We start from the raw sequence: 24,378 nt of genomic DNA, 5'->3' as shown, positions 1-24,378 counted from the left end.
AATTAAGAGGAATGTGCAGAGATTTCCCATAATCACCTGCCCTCATATATGCATAGACTCTCCCATTATCAACACCCCCCATGAAAGTGGTACCTTTGTTACAATTGATAAGTGCATGTTGACACATCATAAGCACCCCAAGTCCACAGTTAACATTAGGGCTCCATTTTGGTGTTGTACATTCTATGGGTTTGGACAGGTACAAGATGAGATGTACCTGTCATTATGGTATCATATAGGGCATTCTCCTGCTCTAAAAACCCTTTGTGACTTGCCTATTTATCCCTTCCCCAACTTCTGGCAATCACTGATCTTTCTATGGTCTCTATAGTTTTGCCTTTTTCTGGAATGTCACATAGTTGGAATCATACAGTATGTAGTCTTTTCAGATTGACTTCCTTCACTTACTGATAGGCATTTCAGTTTCCTCCATGTCTTTTCCTGACTTAATAGCTCATTTCTTGTTAGCAATACATAATAGTCCATTGTCTGGTTGTGGTACAGTTTATTTATCCATTTACCCACTGAAGGACATCTTGATTACTTCTAAGTTTTGGCAATTATGAATAAAGCTCCTATACACACCCATGTGTAAGTTTTTGTGTAGATACAAGTTTTCATCTCTTTTGGCTAAGTGCCAAGAAATGCAGTTGCTTGATTGTCTGCTAAGGGTATCTTTAGTTTTGTAAGAATCTGCCAAACTGTCTTCCAAATGCGCAATTTTGCATTCCCCCCAGCAATGAGAGCTCCTGTTTCTCCACATTCTCTTTAGCATTTGGTGTTGTAAGTGTTTGGTATTTTGGCCATTCTATGCAGTGGTATCTCATTGTTTTCATTTGCATTTCCCTGATGACATAGGCTGTGGAGCATCTTCTCATATGCATGTTTGTTATGTATGTATCTTCTTTGGTGAGGTATCTGTCCAAGTCTCTGGCTTACTTTTTAATTGGGTTGTTTCTATCCTTATGGTTGAGTCTTAAGTGTTCTTAGTATATTTTGAACAATAGTCTTTTATCAGATGTGTGTATTACAGATAATTTTTTCCAGCCTGTGGCTTGTCTCCTCGTTGTCTTGACATTGTCTTTTGCAGAGCAAAACATTTTAATTTTAATTCAGTCCGGCTTATTGATGAATTTTTCATGGATCATACCTTGATGTGTGTATCTAAGAAGTCATTGTCATGCCTAAAGTCATTGAGATTTTCTCCTATGTTATCATCTAAGAGTTTTATAGTTTTACACTTTACTTTTAGGTCTGTGATCCATTTTGAGTTAATTTTTATGAAGGGGGTCAGGTCTATGTCTAGATTCATTTGTTCGTTGTGAATGTCCAGTCGTTCCAATACCACTGTTGAAAACTTCTGGTGTTTTAAAAACTAAATCCTTGCACCATCTAAAAACTAAATTCCAGAGGGATTAAAATCTAAATGAAAAACTAAAACTAAATATTTTTTGAATAACATAGTGAGAAGTGACCTTCCTAAACAAAACATGGATGTCTGTATGCCGTAAATACAGAAAAAACAGACAGATTTGATTGTCAGTCACATGAAAGTACCTGTGAAGAGCACAAAGAATGTCAAGAGGCAATGGAAAATCTCTGGTAATTTTATTTCATGAAAGATGGAAAAGGGTTGATATTTGTACTTTACAGTATGATCCTACAAATTAATAAGAAAAATAAATGAAAGGGGGCTTCCTGGAGAAGAAACCAGAAATTCAAGAAGGAGGAGGCAGAAAAATAAGAGTAGGAACAGAAAAACAGAAAATATAGTCTGCCTGACGAGTAATCAGAATAACGCAAATATCAGTAAGAATGACACATCTTCCATTTATCAGACTGGCAAGAGATAAAAAGTTTCATAACATGGACTTCTGGCAAGGTGCTAGGACCTCGAACACACCGATTTGTGCAGATGCTAATTTATACAAGCTTTTGAAATGTAATCTTAAATTAACATTTAATTAACATTTAAAATTCAAGCCTCTCTGACTAAGCAGTTTTACCTTTATAAATCTCTCCTCATCAGGTGCAGATGTATGTTCCAGGGTGTTTATCGTTTATTTTGCTCACCTGTGGGAGAACAATAAAATAAATCATGTCACAACTGCAGTATTGAAATGCTGTGGAGTCATTAAAAAGAATTGAATAGATCTGTTGGTGCTAAGCTAGAAAGATGATCATAGTAGAATATCAAGTCAAAAAGTTAAATAGCAAAGTTGTAGGTTTTCATTTTCATAAATATATATATATATATATATATATGATTATATATATTGCATAGGCATATATTATATGGGAAAATAAAATGTTACACCTAAACCCTTATAATAATTACTTTGGTGGCTAGCACTGGATAGTGGGGGAGGTTTGTGGCCTTTAAAACAAATTAACACATTAACTCATTAATTTGTTAAAACATTGTAGTATTAAGGATGGTTCTCCCAATATGTTTGGGTAGAGAGATCACTCATTTTCAAATATAAAAATTTTCTGAAAAGAAAGTCGAAGAGTTGCTGAGATAGACATTTGGATAAAGCTGTAACATGCTAGTGGGAAAGAGAACGCGGTGGCAGCTTTAGAACAGTAAATGCCGCAGGTCCAAAATCCATCATCCAGGATCCTCCAGGCCAGATATGCTTTGGAACTCAGATTTGTTTTCAGATTTTATAAAGGTAATACAAAGGGGAGCAAAGCAGTGGGGTGGAGTGGGGGGGCTAGGGGGAGGTTGGGCAGGGGACAGGAAAGGATAGGAAGAATGAACAGGAGGAAAGGAAAGTAGAGTGAACAGGGAGGAGAAGGGGGATTCGACACAAGGAAGAGCCCTTGTGTGCGATGGCATCTACATTCTTTGGAAATGAACTCTGGCCCTGAGTTGTGGGACAGTTCTCAGAACTGTTGAGTAATCTGGTAGAACCTTGCTATATAAACCAGATATATCAGCAACTGCAGTTAGGCACCGCCACTGGAATGTCTGTAGTGACGGACATATGAAATTATCAGAAACTAAGGTGGTAGCATTGGAAGTTGAGAGAAAATTGTGAATTTGCAGACTGTCGTCATTTGCTTCAAGACATTACTGTATTAAAGTGATATTGCCATGTTCCATAACAATTCGGATTTATGATGAAGATAATAATATTTTCTGGTCTTGCAAAGGCTTTATCTCAAAATTACATGGCAGTTCCTCATCTTTATTTAGCCTCTGAGCTGAGGACAGCTTGGCAGAAATTTGCCCAGGAGGCTCCTGTGCAACCCACTCACACCTACGCATCCTAGCGAGTGCCACTCACAGATGGCCAATTTCCCCCACAAATGTGATTATGTCAATCATCAGTGAATTAAGCCCAGAGATTTTTCTTACGAAACCTTTGTCCTGAAGTGACTTGCTCAGGAACACGCTGTAAGTGCAAGATCTGTTGACTGAAACTTCTGCTCTTGGCTTGGCAGAGCCTTCCCACCAAAGAAGGACAACACTTTTATGCTAAATAAGAATATGAACAAAGAGTAAAGCTCTTTAACATAACTCACCGAGTTCCAAAAGTATTCCATTTTTGGCTTCTATTCCCCTTTTTAATATTTTACTTTGGCTTGGCCTGAAATCTTACTGTTTAGGAGATCTCCTTTGAGTCAACAATAGATAAGTAAGTTCATTCTATGCAGCTATCATTCACCAAGAAGTCACTAGCTAAAGATCTGGAAGATTACTGCAAATGGAGACAGGTACTCACTGTACATTAGCGAAACTAAGCATAACTAGAGCTACGCATATAAATCTTGTTCAAACAAAGATGAGAGAAAAAGGAAACAACCGACACTTCATTGGAAAGTGTCCCTTGGGGCACCTGGGTGGCTCAGTTGGTTAGGCATCTGATCATGATCTCACATGATCTCAGGTCAAGATCTCACAGTTTGTGAGTTTGAGACCCGCATCGGCCCTGTGCTGACAGCTCAGAGCCTGGACCCTGTTTCGGATTCTGTGTCTCCCTCTCCCTCTGCCCCTCCCCCACTCACACTCTTGTGTCTCTCTCTTTCTCAACAAATAAATAAACATTAAAAAATTAAAAAAAAAAAGGTTCCAACTCAGCCTTTGGTTTAGTATTGTTTTGAAAGGTGAGTTGGTATCTAACAGTGTCTCAGAATAGGATTAGACACTGATTAAACAATTCAAACGGAGGAAGTGGCAATGCAGACGACACTTCATCTATTACACATTCTTTTATGGTCGAAGTATTTCCAGATTCCTAGACTATTCTGTGATTTTTTTTTCTGCAATTGCAGAAAAACTGAAAAAACTTCACGATAGCATGGTTACAAATAAAGTTTGCATTCAACCATAGTATAGTTTGTTAGTTTAAGGCAGTATTTTAAGAACCTGGCATTGCAGTTTGGTATTTCTCTTTTGTTTCAAGTTTTTGAATAAACAAATGTATTTCTGTAAATAAGAGATGACGAGACAGAAGGCGTTAGGCTTTAGATGTGCCTTGAGACAGCTCTCATTCAGATTCCTGCCTTTTTAGTTCCACAGGGGGTCTTGTAAACCTATTCCTACTTGGCATGCTCGGTTTCAAACTCTTATAAAGGTTGAAGTAGTGAAATAATAACCACTTTCCCAAGAATTTAAACTGTGTTGCAATTTGGACTGAAGCCTCAAGGCCTTCTTTCTTTCCTTCTCGTCAACTTTTCACTACATCTTTGTTAGAAAATGTGATCACAATGCCATATTCAAGTCACAGTAAAGAAGGGACCTTGAAGGTCTTCATAAGGAGATAATTAGTAACAACTCTGGCTGCAAGTTGCAAAATCAACTTGAGCTTGCTTTTGTTTTAAAGAAAAGTGGGAACTTATAACAATATAGAAAGGTCTCATGAAAACTTACTACAGAAATGCCTGGAAATGTGAACAGGAAAACCATCAGACACTCTACTTTTTGTCTCTATGGTTCTCTTAATATCTTTGTCCTTTCTTCTCTGTGGATCTTTCTTCTGGCTTCTCTTTCCACATGACAGAGGATTATCAAGTCTCAGTTCCTGAGATTATAACATTTCTGAAAGCAATACTAAACTAGAGTCTGTTAGAGAAAAATAAAAAATTATGGGGTAGAATTTAATTGGGTTGGCTTGAGTCAGATATGTACCCATTATCCAATCAGCTATGGCAAAATGGGCATTACTAACAGAAACCCTCCACTATGGATAAAAAGTGAGGGAGGGGTGGCTCTCTTAAGAACATCACAAAATATAAACTCTGGGATGTGTCTACTAAAGCATCCTCCTTAGATTCTCCACAGGCAAACACATGCTTCTTCCCACACATGCAATTCCAATGATGCTTTCACAGAATGTAGGCAGACTTCTAAGATGATCCCCAATAATTCCTACCTCGTGATATTCATGTTCTTCTCCTTGAGTGCTGGGTGAACCTAATGACTGACTTTTAATGAACAGAATGTGGCAAAGGTGATGGCATGTCACTTCTGTGATTAGACAAGAGATTCTGACACCTTTATTGCCAGGAAATCATCTTTATTGCCTTTTGATTTGCATGCTTTGATGAAGCAAGCTGCCATATTGGGAAGGCACATGTGGCAAAAAACTGAGGATAATCTCTGGCCAATATCCAGCAAGGGACAGAGGACTTCTGTCCACTGACCCATGAGAAACTGAATCCTGCCAACGACCACATGAATTTGGAAGCAGATCTTTCTCCAGTCAAGCTTTGGGGTGTCTGCAGCCTAGGCAATACCTTGAGCACAGCCTGTGAGAGGGCCTGAGACAGAGGACCCAGCTAAGCTATGCCCAGATTCCTAACTCACGGAAGTTATGAGACAGTAAATGTGTGTCGTTTTATTTTTATTATTTTTTTAATGTGAAATTTATTGTCAAATTGGTTTCCATACAACACCCAGTGCTCATCCCAACAGGTGCCCTCCTCAATGCCGTTTTAAATTGCTAAGTTTTAAGGCAACTTGGTATGCAGTGATAACTGACGCATAGAACGTGATCTGTTTATCCCGTCTACAGCTGCAGAGGTACTCGTCCCTAACCTTACAAAATGACCATCCAAAGTCATGAATTGATTCTTAATCCAGAGGCCATATCTTTGGGCTATTTTGCTCCCAGTTTATAATGTTTGGATGACATCCGTTCTTTCTCTGATTTAATTTTTACTTAGTCCAAGATGATTTCTCTCTAAATGATAAACATAAATTGATTTAACAAGCATTTATTGAAAACCTGTTACTTGGCAAGTATTGTTTTAAACACCTGGGGAATATCGGTGAACAAAACATACAAAGATCTTTGCTGTTGTAGACTTACATCCTGGCAGAGGGAGATGGGGAACAAAACTAGATATAATAAATATGCATTTCATTAAGTCTGGGATGGAAATTTTTTCACATTTTAACATCACATTAGGGTATATTTAACAAATGATGGCATATCACAGTTGGACTGGCAGTCTTTCTTCTGTTTTACTTGTGCATGAAATAATAGTACATCTTAAATTGTTGATTCTTAGATTTGCTGTAATACTGTTAAGTAATATATAGCATTATATATACAATGTACATATACAGTATGTTAGAAAGTATATTAGAAAATATATATAGGATGTTAGAAAGCATCAATAGTCTGAGAAAAAGTTGAGTAAGGCAAAGTGGAGGTCAAGGCTGGTATAGATGGGAAGGGGCAGTTGGTCATATTAAATAGGGTGGTGAGGTAGAGCTTGCTCCCGCTTATTAAAAAGGCACCATTTGAGCAAAGTCTTGAAGGTAAGAGAGGGAGGTTCCCTAAGCAGATCCCTGGAGAATAGCATTGCAGCTAGAGAGAACAGCTAGAGGAGAGGTCCTATGGTAGGAACATGCCTGGCATTTTCTGACCCACTGGCCCAGGTGGCTAGAGCATGCCTAGCAAAAAGGAGAGAAAGGGAGGAAGGCAGTGAACAAATGGGAGAATGCTCAGCTGGGGCCTTAGAAATAGATGTGAAGCCTGTGACTTATACTCTGGATAAAGCCAGAAGAGCCACTAAAGGATTTAAGATGGGTGAAGATCTGACTTCAGTTTTAAAAGAGTCATTCTGGCTACTGTGTTGAGATGAAGGTAGACTCACTATTATTTTTATCATTTGCATTTAACACTAAAAATATTATAAGACGAGTTCTTCTTCCTTTTAGTTCATCTCACTCCAGTGTTTGGGGAAATTTAAAAAAAAAAAAAAGTTACTCTTCATGGTTGATGAAACCAGACCTGTTTTTATCTTGATTATACATATTTTGTTGAAAAGGAATGAAAGATATGGAGATTTTGTCTTTTTATTCTTTCATTGAAGATTTATTGTGTGTGAAGATAAAAACCCCATATGCTTTCTTTCCTTAGCATATTTTATTGTTAATAAAAATTATGTAACATATTTACATAGCATGAAGGACACACTGTAACAAAATTTTCCTTGATTGTATACCATCTGTCTACTATTACCTGTCAATGATTACACCGAAAAGTATAACGTCTAATGAGCTCTTTCTTGTTAAAATGTCATCGTCGTCCCTCTTTCTTCACTCCTCTTGATTCTTGCAATGGATCTTATGATTGCTGTATGCTGAACACCCACCGACCGTATGCTGAACACTTGCCAAACAATCTCTTAAATCCAGATTCACATTTCCACTGTCCAAGAGACGTCTCCACCAGCAAGTTTCATAGAAACTACAAACACACTGTGCTTAGAACTAAATTAAACACCTTCCACTCACAAACCTCTTCTACCCTTATCCTCTTTGGGTTAAACTCCTTTCTTTCCCTCGTCCCAACTCACTAGTTTGCTTAAAACATCTGAGTAATGACTGTTAAAAGCTATTAGGCTAATATTTTATATATGTACATATATATTGTTATATTTGTTATAGATGAAATACTGTTATATATTATTGTTATATACATTATATGTTATATATATATATATATACACATTATATGTTTTATATATATATATATATATATACACATTATATGTTTTATATATATATGTATACACACACACACACACACACACACACACACTTCTCTCCATACCCGCTGCTATTACTTAGTTTAGGCCATCAATTTTCCTCATGTAGACAAATTTGAGAACTCTATTGAAGAATTCTAAGTTTGATTACAAGCTGTTTTTCTTATTTATTTTTAAAAACAAAACAAAGAAATCTTTGACCTGGTGCCCTGTCTGCAAAACAGAGATAAAATATCAACTTTGTGAAGATTTACTGAAAGTAACTTTCATTGTGCTTTGCATTTAGTAAGAGCTCAATAATAATGGCTATATAATTATATATATATATATATATATATACACAAAGATATAATTATTGCTATAGTAATGTTTTTATTAATTATGTCTTATTTTTAACTTAATAAACTGAACTTGTATCACTCTTTTGGTAAAAATAATAATTTTTAAAATTTAATTAACTCAATCAAAAGTGCTTCCTTCCATATCTGCTAAAATTATAAGTTCTTAATTCCAAGAGAAACAACAGGCCACTAGTAAAATACTTGCTTCCTGAAATAATCGTTACATTAAGTTTTCTCTTTTTAATGTTCACGTTAATTTTTGCTGTCTTCTGAAAATATAACTACCAACATGTCCATAATGGTCAGCTGCTTGGTAAAATATTAAACAATGAGTGCCATGCAGTCTCTGCTATCCTGTATGGATATTGTTGAACATATTGTTATTTCCTGTCATTCAAGATAGAATAGTACTGGGCACTAAAGCTGTTGTAAGGAATAGTGGCCCCTCATGACGTCTGTTGTAAATAAGCTAAGGAAACATAGAATATCCTGGAGAAGACCAGCACAGTGTTATGGCTAAAAGTTCTGACTCCTGACTCTCTAGATTCAAAATCACAGTTTTACCATTACCAGATGGGTGACTCTAGGCAAGTTAATCAACCTTTATTTGTGCATATATAAAATGGGGATACCACTCCCTGATGACCTGGCTGTTGTGAATATTAAATACATAGTCAATAGGGACGCCTGGGTGGCTCAGTTGGTTGAACGACCGACTTCGGCTCAGGTCATGATCTCATGGTTTGTGAGTTCGAGCCCCGTGTCGGGCTCTGTGCTGACAGCTCAGAGCCTGGAGCCTGCTTCTGATTCTGTGTCTCCCTCTCTCTCTCTGTCCCTCCCCCATTCATGATCTGTCTCTCTGTCTCAGATATAAATAAACATTAAAAAAAATTAAAAAAAATGAATACATAGTCAATAAATACTAAATATTTTTTATCACACTTGGGAGAAATACAGAGGACACCTACACGTTGAAGACTGCGAATCCCTACAATAAAAAGAATATATTCAAATTGTTCACCTCAGTGTTTCCCCAAATTGCTTCATTACTCTTTCAACAATACCTTTAAGTGTGCCAGATAATTAGTGCTCCATGGATTAAAATGTAAAAGTTGTAGGGGTGCCTGGGTGGTTCTGTCGGTTGAGCATCTATCTGACTACTGATTTCAGGGTTCGTGGAATTGAGCCCCATGTGGGACTCTGCACTGACAGTGCAGAGCCTGCTTGGGATTCTCTCTCTCCCTCTCTTTGTGCCTGCCCCACTTGTGCTCTCTCTGTCTCTCTCAAAATAAATAAATAAAGTTAAAAAAAATGTAAAAGTTGCTGTGCCAGAAGGATAAGATTTGGGGTCGGGAAAAACTGGACATCCTAGCCGGACTATTTGTACCCTTCAACAAGTTGTGCTGTTGTTATATATTGAATACAATAATAACTCACAAACATGATATGTTTTAAATGGTGAAATACGTGCAACATTCAACACAGAACCTGCTACATAGTAACAGTTCATGTTGTTTTCCTTCCATCTTTCTTGTTTCCATTCAGTCTCCAAGAATTATTCTAGGAGGAACCATAGCCAACCGGCAGGAATGGAGTAAAAAGGGTCCAAGCATTTCATAAATTAGACTGCCTTCAAGAGTTGCTTCCAGGGGCGCCTGGGTGGCTCAGTTGGTTGGGCGTCCGACTTCGGCTCAGGTCATGATCTCGCGGTCCAAGCCCCGTGTCGGGCTCTGTGCTGACAGCTCAGAGCCTGGAGCCTGTTTCAGATTCTGTGTCTCCCTCTTTCTCTGACCCTCCCCTGTTCATGCTCTCTGTCTCAAAAATAAATAAATGTTAAAAAAAATTAAAAAAAAAGTTGCTTCCAACCTTGGCATACTGTGAACCTATGATTCTAATTCCAGAAGCAAGTAAAGAAAGAGTGGTCCATGGGTCTCCACACCAAAACCTGAGCCACTGCTACAGTTTTTATGCAAACCTACGCATGTCACAGGTTATGATAATCATTGGCCCCTTCTTATCTTGCTGATCTTATCTTATACTCCCTCTTTTAAGGGGGAAACCTCAAGGATTCTGTTTCTTGCCCTCAGGGTAGTTACAGTTGGGGCCAAGAGCACTTTGTTGACCATAGGTTACTAGAGATATAAGCAAGTCTATAGAGGACAATTTTTTTCCTTTCTAGCTCTTGAATGTTCTTTCTTCTAGAACAGTAGAGTCCCATGATTTTGCAAGAAATTAACACTTGAAACAAGTCTTAGCAACTGTCTCCCAGCTCCCGGCACTTCTTTGGGCTTCTCTTTTGCTACTGATTTCATCTTTCTAGGCCAGCTTTTCCTCACAGTTGGGATGTGAAGAGCCAAGATTCGGAATGAGCTTAAGAGAGATACAAAGAAGTCCCTTTGAAAAAATTTGGTTTTACCTAAAAGGCATCTCTACCAAAGCAATGAGAAAATTCCACATGTTAAGCCTAGCTTTTAGGAAACTGAAATTGGGGTTGGGATTAATTTCCCATCTAGTGATAGAGTATTAAATGTTAACTCTTGTCTTGCTTCATCTTGTGTACATATATTTTGAGTTTGGGACCGCACGTTGTTGTATGTGGCCAAAGACAGGGACTGACACGCAGGTCAGCTGTATCTCAGGACCTGTGTCCCTGTCTCTAGTTTCCAATATACTTTCACTGAGAAAAAGGAGTTCCAAGAATATGTACCAGTGTTCACTAATGACAATGTATGGGTGTGCCATTTGCTTCCTCAATTCAGGAAATTAAAATCAGAAATAGAAAAATGGAGAAAATGATTATCAAATTTCAGAATTCTTAGTTTTAATTCTAGTGCTAGATTTGCATTTTCCTGAAACCGTTTGCATGCCAGCTCCTCAGCGAAATATCTGTCTAACACAAGGCTTTAGAGAACAGATGCAAAAGAGATTAGACTTTGCCTTAAAACAACTTGCCATTTGCATTTGGGGATTGAAAGGGGTAGGATTAACTTGTGGTATTGGCCCATATAATTCCCATTTGGTTTCTCCTGAGATTTATTTCCATTTACTCTGCTCTAGTGCAATCCTTACTATTTCAATAAATGGTTAATCTTATTCTCTGTTAGGGGGAGTCCCCTTTGAAGCACGCTGTACTCCATCTGCCAACAGTAATGCTTAAATAATGCAAACACTGGCTTTAATCATCACAAAGTCCTCCAACAGACTGATTAATTTCAGAATTGTATTTTATGGGTTCTCTCTATTCTATACTTGTACGGATTCATTCTGATAACTCACGGTCCAGATTCTCACTGCAAATTTAGTGAAATTATTTCATATGTGCCAATTCATATCTATAACAGTGGAATTGTAGCAACACTAAACAAAATAGGCTTGAGAGTTGATCACTGTTTTGTAACCACAGCACTGAAGATTTCAACTAAGGGAAAGGAATAATTAAGGGTGGACAAGTAACTATGCCCCACGAATATCACTTCTTGAAAATAAGCATAAATGTAGAGTTTCTAGTTGTAATAAAATTACACGACAGCTAAGTTAATAGACCATGTTTTCATTAATTTGGCATCCTTGCTCTGCTCCAGCAAGTCAACCTTGAAACTATTACTTAATACCACTGATCCTCATTTTCCTCCTCTGTAAAATGAGGAATTGACTCAAATGGTCCACAAGGTCCCTTTTAGATCCGTAAGTGTGATCCTGAACCTACATATTCTGCTATATAATTTGATACAAAGTATAAAGAGTTATAGCAAGCAGTTATAATTAATATTTCTCTTGTATCACTCCTCGAGATTATCCTTTTTTTCTTTAACGTTTACTTTTCCAGCATCTGCAATTACTGTCAACATCAATAATGAGTCATCATTATTGCCATCCTCACACTGATATTCTCTTCTGGTGAAGAGTAAAAGCCTGGCCACATTGAAGTATCCCCAGCTCTTGCCATTTGGCTCACTGGCTCCCACCTACTCACTCCCGATTCTTGGCCTGTGCTGTTCCCACTTCATGGGTCACTCCTGCTCAGGATCCTCCTGACCAAGCCCTCACTTATTCTGGCTAGGTCTAACTCATGTTCTGTGATTCAAGTCAGCTCCCGTAGCAGTCTGAACTTAGCCCTATTGTTGTACAACACGTTGTAAAGTCCTATTTATGTCTCTGTCCCCTATTATACTGTCAATTTCATGAAGGTGAAGACCAAATTCTTTCTTGTCCTCATACCTGCCAATGGTTAGTGCAGTGCCTAAAACCACGTCCCAGTAAGTGCTGCTAGATGCCTGGCACCGAAAGATGGACAGAAAGGAGTTGGTGCATATCAGGGTACAGGGAGGTAAAAAAGAGAACAGAAAGGCAAGGCCGGTTAAAGCACTTAAACACTGGGTGCTCAGATATCTTCTGGTATATCTGCTCTGGAAAATGGGTCATACACAACCACATCCAGGGTTTATCATTCCCTGGGAAGTAGTGAGGGTTAGAAGTGGGGAGGGACTCAGACCACATTACTAACTCCCATGCAGCTTTATTTTTTTTTAATTTTTTAAATGTTTATTTATTTTTGAGACAGAGAGAGACAGAGCATGAGCAGGGAAGGGGCAGAGAGAGAGAGGGAGACTCAGAATCTGAAGAAGGCTCCAGGTTCTGAGCTGTCAGCATAGAGCCCGACACGGGGCTTGAACTCATCAACTGCGAGATCATGACCTGAGCCGAAGTGAGACGCTCAACTGACTGAGCCACCCAGGAGCCCCAAGATTTCATGCAGCTTGAAAGAAAACTAAAGCGAAAGTAATTAGAAGCTGTCGTTTCCCACAAACTACCCATTTAAATCTTCAAATTTCAGAGGAGTGGGGAGATGGTGGGGGGAAAACCCAGTTTATTTGGTTGCAATTTGCTAGCCTCTGAAAAAGATTTCAGAAGTGACAGCTTTTTAAAATGGAGAGAAATCATTTTTTTCATAATCTCACTGTTAATGAATGTGAAAAAATCTGGTACAGAATCAAGTACAAAGCAGCAATCGAAATGTAAGTTTTCTGGAACTGAAAGAGTGATGTGTGAATGGGTGTGAATATATGACAACCAAAGTGTGAATGTTCTCCTTTTATTAGGGGGAAGGAGGTTGACAGCAGGTGTTCTAATGGGGGTGAATGGGTGTGCCACAAATGAGACAGAACAGGAATAAAGTGGACAAATATCAACTTGTTTGCAGTTTTAACAAGGGCCTGCCAGTTTATCTAAATACTCATCTGTGCAAAAACCAAATAGATGCTGTGAGCAGAAATACTGTGCCCCCCTCCCTGCTGAGATTGCAAGCCTATTAACAGGAATAAAGGAGGGTAGGAAGTGTGAAGAAGATGCCAGGATGGGACTTCCGCGTTGCAAGCAGCCACCTGCCTGTAGTGAACAGCTACTCATGCTTACTGATAATAGAAAAAATCTGATTTCATTGGGTTTTAATCTTGTCTGCCCCTGGCAATTTGAGGCAGATATATTAAAAATGTGGGCTGTTAAAAGCTGAAAATGGTGATTTGTTTCATAAGAAGGAACGGCAATCAACAAATAGCTATTCTTTTCAGGTATTAGAAATATCTTCTTAGATTTCTCAAGTATTCTGAGGAATCTGATGGAAAAAACATTATCATCTGGTCAGCTAACTGAATTAACTGAAAAGGGAGCATGGTAATTTTTAAATGAATGCATATAGTATGTAAATATAAAGATACAAATATACAATTGGATAGCATTTTCATAATTGTATAACATTTCCTAAAATATAGTAATGGCAAGCACGAGTTGATGGAGAAGAATATTCTGCTAGCATGCCAAAGAATGGACTACGCACTAGGAAGAATAATGTGGTCAGATGGGCCATGTTGAAAATGAAACTTAAGTAATATCTCAAAGGTTAAATCTCTAGAGGCTCACTCAAAAATTCTGTGATAAATCCATTCCCCCTGATCTCATCCCAAATATTTTACCAGCAAGTGTTTCAGCCTACCACTGGTTGTTTCATAAACTCTGTGTAGTCAGAGCTGATGCTTAGGGCAGTTACTGTTTTCTTCAACTTCTTTCTGAAACGGATGCCTGGTTTTCTGACAGAAAAAGATAGGGAGACAAAAAAAATCTATCAGTGATACTTCAAAATCTAGCCCATAATGGACTCCATGTGCTAAATAAAACTGAGATACAGTGAAAGTGGTTTCCTTGGCAACAATAGCTACAAAAGTAATTTTCAAACTTGGAAAGCTCTTTGTGCATTTTTGCTGTAGATATTCAAGTGGCACGAGTAACAAAATCAACAGTAAATGATAAGGGAAATAAGGGATGATTCAGCCTCTAAATGTGGACAGTTTGGTTAAACCAGAGCAAACTGGGAGGAGAATAACAGGTTATATGTTATAAAGAGCTGAAATGGAAGAGAAATGAATTATTTAGCTTGGTTCAAGGGAACAGAGGTAGATATGAAATTCAGAAAAGTCAATTTTGTCTGTCAGGAGAAATATCCCAAAGAGAGAAAAAAATGAATTAGTAGTTTGGTTACACATTCCAGAATAGCCTCTGAAAAGAAGTTAGGCAAAACTCCGTCCTTCAGGATATGGGACAAGTGAATCACTACAAAACATGAAAGGCCATATTAGAGGAAGCCGTACTATTCCAAAAGGGGTGTGAGGATTTACTCCCTTCTAGATTCTAACTGGTATGATGTTTGGCTCACATGATCTGTAATAGTTGTTATTTTTTATTTTTTATTTGTAGAAAAGGAAAAAGAAATTAACTGTAACCTAATCCATAGGATCTCCCTAAAGAGGAAGCAAATAACAGTGAGCTGGTTTTCATTCTTAAAAACAAAATGAGCAGGCTTCCGAAAACTCTTCAAACAGGTCACATTTTCTGAACTTGTGAAAGTGAAGAGGTGAAGAGTCTAACTACCGTCCCAGGAGTGTTCTCCCTTAAAGCCCACAGGGCTCTAACATTCTGTTATGTGTTGTAAGGCTGACACCTGCAAGTTAAGCATTTCAACATGTTAAGAGTCCCAGGGACTCTTGCTCCATTGAGAGGGTCTCCATTTACACTAATATCTGGTTCAACAGTAAACACAAGGGGTCCCAAGGCAGGGTCTCTAATGCTCTCACCGGAGGACAAGTCCATTCTCAATGCCCCTTTAGTTCAACTCTTTCTCACTTTTCACTAAATATAGAAATACAATTTCTGATGACAGAGGAACCATCAACTATAGATGAAATTACAGTAATAGCTTACGTGTGTCAAGTGCCTGCAGGGCATTATTGTCAATCTTCTCAACTATGCTATTTGCTCAGTTTTTCTAATCAGGAAACTGCCTGTAGCTCAAGAAATTGTATTTCTTTCTGTTTCTAAGTGGTGGGCTTTGTTTGCCTAACTGGTAAGACCCTAAACCAGGATTCAAACTCACCTATGCATATCTCCAGTGCTCTATTTTACTTTGCTAGTCTTCTTTTTTTTCCCCAATATTTATTTGTTTTGGGGGAGAGTGCAAGCGGCGGAGGGGTAGAGAGAGAGCCACAGAGGATCTGAGGAAGGCTCTGTGCTGACAGCCCCTGTTGTGGGGCTTCTCAGGAACCACAGGATCATGACCTGAGCCGAAGTTGGATGCTCAATTGACTGAGCCACCCAGGTGCCCCTACTTTGCTACACTTTTAAAATTATTCTGAAGTATTAAAGGCCTTGGACAATCTGATCCCAATGCATACTTTTACTCTTTTTTTCTTACTCTTCTCTACCGTATGTCCTACATATAAGATGAAGTGAACCTCTTACTGTTCTACATGTATTTTCTGTACTTTCCTATATTCATCTTTGCGCATACTAACCATCCCCAAACCATTTCCCTTTGTCAGATCTCAACTGGTTTTTAAAATCTCACTTAAATACTTCTCTTCCATATCATCATCCCTAATTGCTTATCAAGAAACATTTTTTCCTGAAGAAACATCTTTTCCTCTGTTGTCTTTTTGTTGCATAATATTTCTTCTTGTTTAAATAATATTCATCACTCTTAATCTGGTTTAAGCTATCTGTAGTTCTCTTATCTCTGTTATCAGCCTCTATGTTGGAGTGGTCTCCATGTCTAATTTAATTTACTTTCCTATTGAGTATCTTATACATTGCGTCTGATGAAAACATTTTTATTGAGTGGTTTAATTAATAAATAGACCCCAAATGATTCATTTAGCAGTCTCAGGTCCTCATTATTGTCAGCATCACTACAGAGGTGGCATGTATAATATGAACTCCTTGAGTAGTATTTGAAAAATACACTTTGTTGATAGTTATATACGATTTTAGGGAACTTTTAGTAAGGATTCCATAGCTTTACATTTTTTTCTCCCCAAAATTTCACACATTCCTTTCCTTTGAAATTGTGTAACATCTTAAGATGGTCAAGAAGTTGGAAACTGTCAGAAACAGTGACATCTTGTGGTCCAATGAAGAGGTTGTTCTGGAAAGGCAGATGGAAAGATACCACAGACGGCATAAGACCATCTCATATTGAAATTCCCTCAATTGAAAGTTAAGTAAACATGAAAAGAATTAAAGTAATATTAAGTTGATGATACAATAATATATAATATTTATTGACTTCATGCTCTATATCAGACACTGTCTTAATAACTGCATATCTCAGTGCATTAATTTTCATAAAATACTCTAAGTTAGTTACTATTGTTATTATAATTTTCAGATTAGAAAATAGAGATGTGCCCAAAGTCAGTGCGTAATTGGAGGAGTAGTGATCTATGTCCAGGCAGTCTGACTCCCAAGTCACTGTTTTATTCTACATTTGCTGTAACTTCAAGTGAAGACACAGACATTGTAATATTGGCCCAGCATTAAATCATCAATTGTACGAAACCAGGATTCAAAAGTATACATTGTCTTGGTTATTTTAGAATGGTCTAGATTCCTATCTAGAATGTTGTTTATTGATCGTTAGTTGTAAGCACTCTAGAATAGAATTAGACAATCATCCTACATTTAGGATCTAGGAAGACAGTATTTGTTGACTCAGCCAAAAGGCAACTGTTCTTTTGGGTTGTTGTTTAAGTTTTGTGGGTTTTTTGATGGTATTATTTGGAATTTCTCACTGGGTAATCTTCAGAAAAAAAATAACATGTTAGAGCTGAAAAGGGCTTAAGAATATACATATATATATATTTTTCATGCAGACGCTTAATTCTACAGGTTAGACAACCGAGAAACAGAGTAACTTGCTACAATATATAAGTATGTGCCCCATTTGGAGGTCCATTGTTAGAAAACACATTTAAATTTTAAATGACTTTTTTAATGTTTATTTATTTTTGAGAAAGCACAAGCGGGGGAAGGGCAGAGAGAGCAGGACAGAAGATCTGAAGCAGGTTCTGTGCTGACAGGCTGACAGCAGCAAACCTGATGTGGAGCTGGAACTCACCAACCACAAGATCATGACCTGAGCTGAAGTTGGATGCTCAACCAACCGAGCCACTCAGATGCCCCTAAATGGGTTTTTATTGTCCATTTTTATTCTTTTGATAAACACTCCCTAAAAACTTCCGATATGCTAGATGCTGCACTATTTCTAGACGGGCAATAATAAATAAAATGCAATCTCTGTGCTAAAGAGTCCTTACTGGCTAGTGGGAGAGACAGACGACTATGTTAGTAATCACAATACAATGTGATGAGAGTCACAACAGGCACTCTAGATGCTTATAGCAGAATGACCTCATTCAGAGATTGAGTGAAGCAGGAAAGGCTTTGTAGAGAAAATAATGTCTGAGCTAAAACCTGAAAGATGAGAAGGAATCAACCAAATGAAGGGTACAACAGGGGAAGAAAATGACTTTCCAAGGAGAGAAAAAAGAATGTACAAAGCCCTGGGCTAAGCTGAGAATGGGACATCTTGAGGGAACTTAGGGTCGTTTAAGGAGGTTAGACTGTAGTGATCAAGCAGAAAGTGGTGAGGGATGGATCTGGGGTCAAACTGTGATAAATTCACTGTGACAGTGGATTAAAAGACTCTTTACTGGAGAAAAGGAGACCAATTAGGAGACCATGCAGTCCTGAAATGTCATTGACACAGAGGCTGAAGCAAAGCAGACAGATTTCAGAAATATTGAGGAGATACAGTTGAAAAGTCCAATTATTGACTGAATATGGAGAAGTGTCATTGATGATACCCAGTTTTTGGCTCGGGCTGCTGGCAGGCATTGCCATTCACTGAGCTAGGGAAAACAGAAGTAGTGATTACGCTCAAGGGTCTGGAGATTGGTAGGATTGTGGCTTAGGGGTAGAATTGAGAAGAACCAATAAGTAGATGTAGTTGAAGAGATGAAGAGTTGTAGATGAAGTTGTAGGGAAGAGGAGAGAATGCTTATGGCCTATCACTCAAGAAGAGCCCCAAAGAATACTAACTTTTGAAGGACTGGTAAAAGGAGAGGAGCTATAAGGGAGACAGAGAGAGTATCCAAAAAGGAATGAAAATCCTTCTTTAGCTTGTGCCAGAAACCAAGAATAATAGCATTTCTCGAAGAAGGGCAAAGACAACAACAACAACAACAACAACAACGAGGTAACAATAGTAAATGTCTGGTGAAAGCTAACTGCATATTTGCAGCTCATACTAGCTCTATGAAATCAGCATACTAGCTCTATGAAATCAGTTCTATTATTATCTCCTTGATACAGATGAGGATAATAATGGTACCTAGATCATAGGCTTGTGAGTTTATATTGCAACCGCTTTAATTCTCATAAGAAATGTTCCAGCAGAATGATTAGGGACAGAAGCCAAGTTGCAGTGGATTGAGAAGTGTCAGGGAGGGGAGCAGTCAGGCAAAGCAGGGGATGAGAGACACACTCAGTGAAGAGATTGGGATATGGGAACAGTGGCTTACCATGACAGGGAGACTCAGGAAAGGATAGTGAAGAGAGAGAAGAAGGTTGGGATGAAACCAGGAGGGAGAAATTGTAGCACACGAAAGGGCTAAGAGAGGGAAAGTGATGAGTGACTAAGGATGCCCCAAGGGTAGTAGACATGAGATACAGAGGTTTGAGGTCATAATGGGTTATTAAAACCACTATTCTAAGACTGAGAATACAGGACCACCCTGAGTCAAATGTGTTTCTAAGAGAGTCCCAGAACTGGTGAGCTGGTTTACTAAAGGATCAACTCGCTTCATTGGCAGGACTTTCCTCACTTATTGCAAATAGTGCATGAATGGATTCTGGTTCCTTCATTGTATTATTAGCCAAGAGGTGCAGGCTTGTGATTTTAAGCATGTCCCCTAGATACTTAGGCCTCCATTTTCTTACCTTTCAAGAGAAAAGATAGGATCTTGTAATGTGTAAGCAAAAATAACTTCTGGTATTATAGCTTAGATGCTGTGTTGGGGTCCCTTGGCTCCTTCTGGCCTGCTTAAACTTAGCATGGCCTCTTAATGGTTGATCTTCCTTCCATGGGAAAGTATAGAACTTGGCCTCTGATTTCTGTGAGTTCTCAGACACTTCCTTGCAGTTCTCCCTGACTCACATTTGTCTCTGGGACACGATGTTTCAGATCAGCCCACATTAGATTAAGCACAAAGTCCAGGCTCAATATCTAATCTTACTCTCAAATAATCACCCCAAGTATTTCATTATTTCATGAAATTAGTAACTTGATTCAATAATATGAGGGAAGCAACAAAGACATCATGTGGAGGCTGCCCTCTTCCTGTCTCACTAGCTCCCTTCCCAATTTTTTCTGCTTTTCCCTTCCTCCTTCCAGTATAGCAAGTAAACCACTCCCCTGGGCTTAAGCAAAAGAGTTCAGTTCATATTAAAACCCTACAGGTTCAGCTTTGACCTTGAGGCAGGCTTCGCAAACCATCTTCTCAATGATATTGTGCTCTCAACAATAATTTCTATACTGAGAAAATACCTTTTCTCTACATATTCATGGCTAGGAAGTTTAACATTAAATATTAAGAATATTAAATTGACTTCAGCTACTTTTTTTACCTTTAGAAATGCTGTGTCTCTATGCATTCTCCATGACCTTAATCAACTTTGCTAACCCTAACCACATCTACTCTCCTATAGGACTTAAACTTTCTATACCGAATGCTATTCCCTTTTATCCCTAGCCTGAGACATTCAACGGACTAGTTGATTGAAACGGTTCTCAGTTCTCAAAGAGAAAAGTTGATTTTGGTTGGCCTAAGGAGGCAAGAAAAGATGTTGTTTCAGTTAAAGTGCCAGAGTGAAAAACCCTAAGGGTCCAAAGTGTACCTAAAAGTATTAGTACTCTAGGATAGTCAAGCTAAGAACAGATTGATTGCTCATAAAATGTATCAGTAATACAGAGCTCTTGTGATTGACCTTGTCCATGTAATAAATATAATATCTAGTTCCGTAAAAATTAAATAAAAATAAGAAATAGAGAAAATTCAAAATGGGTAATAAATCGCTCGCTGGGCTTGTCTTTTCAATTCTGATTGGAACAGCATCCTAATCAAACAATAGACAAATCAGGTTTTTTGCTATATTCATTTTATCCTGGCAACATAGGCCAATTCTTATTTTCATAACAAAAATGAACATTTATGTAATAATTTCTAACTTATAAAGTTCTGACATACATTATTTTGCTTAAGATAATTGTGTGATTTCTAAATACATGAAGAAAGAAATTAAGTTCAGAGAGGGCTAAATCTGACCCCAAACCTCTTTTCCATTTGCTATTAATTAAAAAATATAGCTGATTAAGATGAGGCGTTCCTTCTCAAGGATAATGTGTCTCTTTTCATTGTCATATGTATTTGCCAACCAAGATCAGGTTTAAATCAATATAAGGTCAAAAGTGGTACAGAAGTATAGACTGTGTCTTTGAAAATTAGGCCTTTAAAAGCCATGGAAATGAATCATAGAAAACAGTGTAAAAAAAAAAGTGGGAAGATAAAAAAATAATATCCAAAATAGCAGAACCTTATTCCATGGAAATTGAAACTGAGTGAGTCTATTTTTAAACAATGAACCTCCTACTTATGAGCCTTAGGAACTTCATAATCACAGTGTGAAAGTCTGGAAATTTATTTCATGGTGAATTTATCAAAATTTTTGACAAAAATGAATGCCCCTGTTGGTAAATTACATACACAAATTAATCAATAGCATATTAATAACTAAGATAAAGAAGGTAACAAATTAGTTGAATACTTAATATGCATTATAACACCTCTTTTGAATTGGTACCTCATTTGATCCTTATGATACCCGTGGGATGAGGAGTGTTTTTCCCCTTCTGCAGATAAGGTAACTGAGGCTCCTAGCAGATGCCCCCAGTAATTTTGCCCTGTCATTGCGTGAGTAATATTTTTAAAAAAGGTCTTCTCACTACTCATTCCACCACCCAACACTGCCTCCAAGGTACACAATGAAATGAAAAATTCAGCATACATATGGAGAACATTAATGAACTTCAGAACGCCAGGTAAAGTATGTCAATAGGTAAAGGATTTTGGCTATATCCACTAAAAACTCAGCTGCCTCTTTACTAGGAAACCACCGTCTGCACACTCTGAGTCAATTACAAGCTTGCTGATTTGTATCATGGACATTTATGATAGTTAATAAGTTGACAGAAAATATTTAAGATGCCTGACAAAAAAAAAATCACACTATCAGTACTATATATGCAATGCTTCAATTTAGGAAAGACTCACAGGTCTAGATGTAAGAACAGCAGTGGTGTGCAGAGATAGGACAAAGAGAAAGAAAAGCCCCTGAATAGGCTCTGGGATAGGACCAACTATAATACCTGGAGCCTGAAAGGATCGACACATTCTTGAATATCTATTTTGTTTACTTCTTACTCCCAGTAAAATTACGTTTAGCAGACACCACGAATAAATGAATAAGCTAGGAAGTACATGCCTGAAAAAAGAAGCAGCATTTATAGCCAAAGTTTCCTGTGACTATTAAAAAATGAGAGATTATTTTATTGGTGCCATTGTCATTCGATAGTAAAAGTGTCCAGCAACTAAAGATGTCTCTCTAGATGGGGCATGTCTATGATTGTACTGTCACTTTATATTGTAGATCTCTATGCTCTGTTTCATCATCTAGACTATGTGTTCTGTGAGAGATAATATCTTTTATTATTTATTTTTGTATTGCCACTAACTGGTACCTGGAACACATAGGGCTCAGGCACTTACTGAGTCGAATAATATACTTTGAGGGCAGAGGTCACTCCTTTTTTGATTACCTATGGCATTTAGAAAACTGTCTTACATTTAGTAGGTAACCAATACATATTTGATGAATAAAATTGAAGCTCTTGATTTTACTATAATTACAAATTTCCTACATCTCTTTCTCTTCACACCGTGGAATCAAAACTCAGGTTAATATAGAGCATCAATGGTTCTATCCTTTCAACAGTATTTTGTCAACATTACCGAGGGACCATGTTCTCCACTCATTTGTAGTATTAGCTTTGACAAACGGACTGATAATTGATCTAAAACTTCTGCTCTCGAGACCTTAAGACCTTTCCTAATGGTAGCTGTGTTCTTAGAGATTTCTATGAGGTCAAAGATCATTTTCTCACTGTAAACACTGATCATTTGAGAAAGATCTCACCGTATTTTGCTAACATTGAAGGCATTCCATGTAATGTGTCTCTCTCATACACAAACATGCACACACAGAATTTTTCTTCAGGTTACCACATGCACGTCCTTCACCCACATTATATTATTATTGTAGTTATATGTTTTGTATAACGTTATATATTATTATATATTATATACATAATATTATATTACAATATGACATCCCTGTGTCCCAACAGATCACTATAATATATGACAAAATGATTAAATAATGGAAACATAATAATATATGTGAAATAAGATTCAAAAATCCAAAGGTTTATGTGTTCTGCACCAAAGTTAAAAAAAAAAACCTCAGTACTTTGTCAATATAGAAACTAAAAGATATTCTGAGTGCTTCTTAGTTTAAAAAGACAGAAATTGACTATCATAAAGAAGAGGAATTTTTTGACAGGACAACTTTCTAAAAATCATTTACATGGCTAGAGAATCAGGCTTGGAAAATATGTGGAAAATGAAGGCTAGGCAGCAAGAGTGGGGAACAAGAGCCAACTTTCTACCACAGGAACAGTCTGGAAGAACACTGCTGTGCCACTGCTGCTCCCTGGAATTTATGACCAGCACTGTGCTACAGCTGCAAATAAATAGCTCTCATCAAGACCCCAATGCAGACACAGGCCAAGAAGCCAAACAAGCCAATTTTACAAAACAAAACAAAACAAGATGAAAATAAAGTCTACTCTACCTCTAATTATGAAATTGTATTGGTCCCCATCACACCCCCTCTAAAATTTCAACTGAGGTTTGTTCCAATGCTAACCCCAGACTGGGAAGAACAAGATACAGAGAAATAGACCAGACTAATTAAATTCAATAAATAATTATTGTGCTTAGCAAAGAATGCTAGCATAAAAAATATTTAAGGTAGACTCATAGACCTTATACCAAAATAAAATAGTATACAAAAAGTAATTTTAAACTCAAGAAGTTGAGAAAATAGGGTGAAGTAGATTTCAACTAATTTTCATAAGCACTCTACAAATAGTTTTCCCTGAAATCTTGGTGTGTTTAAAACATGGCTAATGCTTCTAATATGAAACACTTCATCTCAACTTTTCTCTTTTGCCTGATCTTGTTGTATTCTCTATGTTTTTGTTTATAGTACCTCTATTATACCAGGGGTGGGGAGGGTTAAGTTCTGTTACAATTACAAATAACTCTTAATCTCAGTGCTATTCTACAATGAAATTTTAGTTTTCACACACACACACACACACACACACACACGCATACACACACACCTACAGATCTGGAAAACTCCCAAGGCAGTTGTGCCACCTTGTTTCAGATTTCTGGGCTGCATTAGACTTGAAGTAGCTGCAAATCATAGTAGGCTTCTAAGAGCCCCAGGACAAGGG

The sequence above is a fragment of the Panthera uncia genome, chromosome B1, assembly GCF_023721935.1.
Source record: "Panthera uncia isolate 11264 chromosome B1, Puncia_PCG_1.0, whole genome shotgun sequence".
Taxonomy (NCBI): Eukaryota; Metazoa; Chordata; class Mammalia; order Carnivora; family Felidae; genus Panthera; species Panthera uncia.
The sequence above is the reverse complement of the archived record's forward strand: the minus strand, read 5'-3'. Positions refer to the sequence as shown.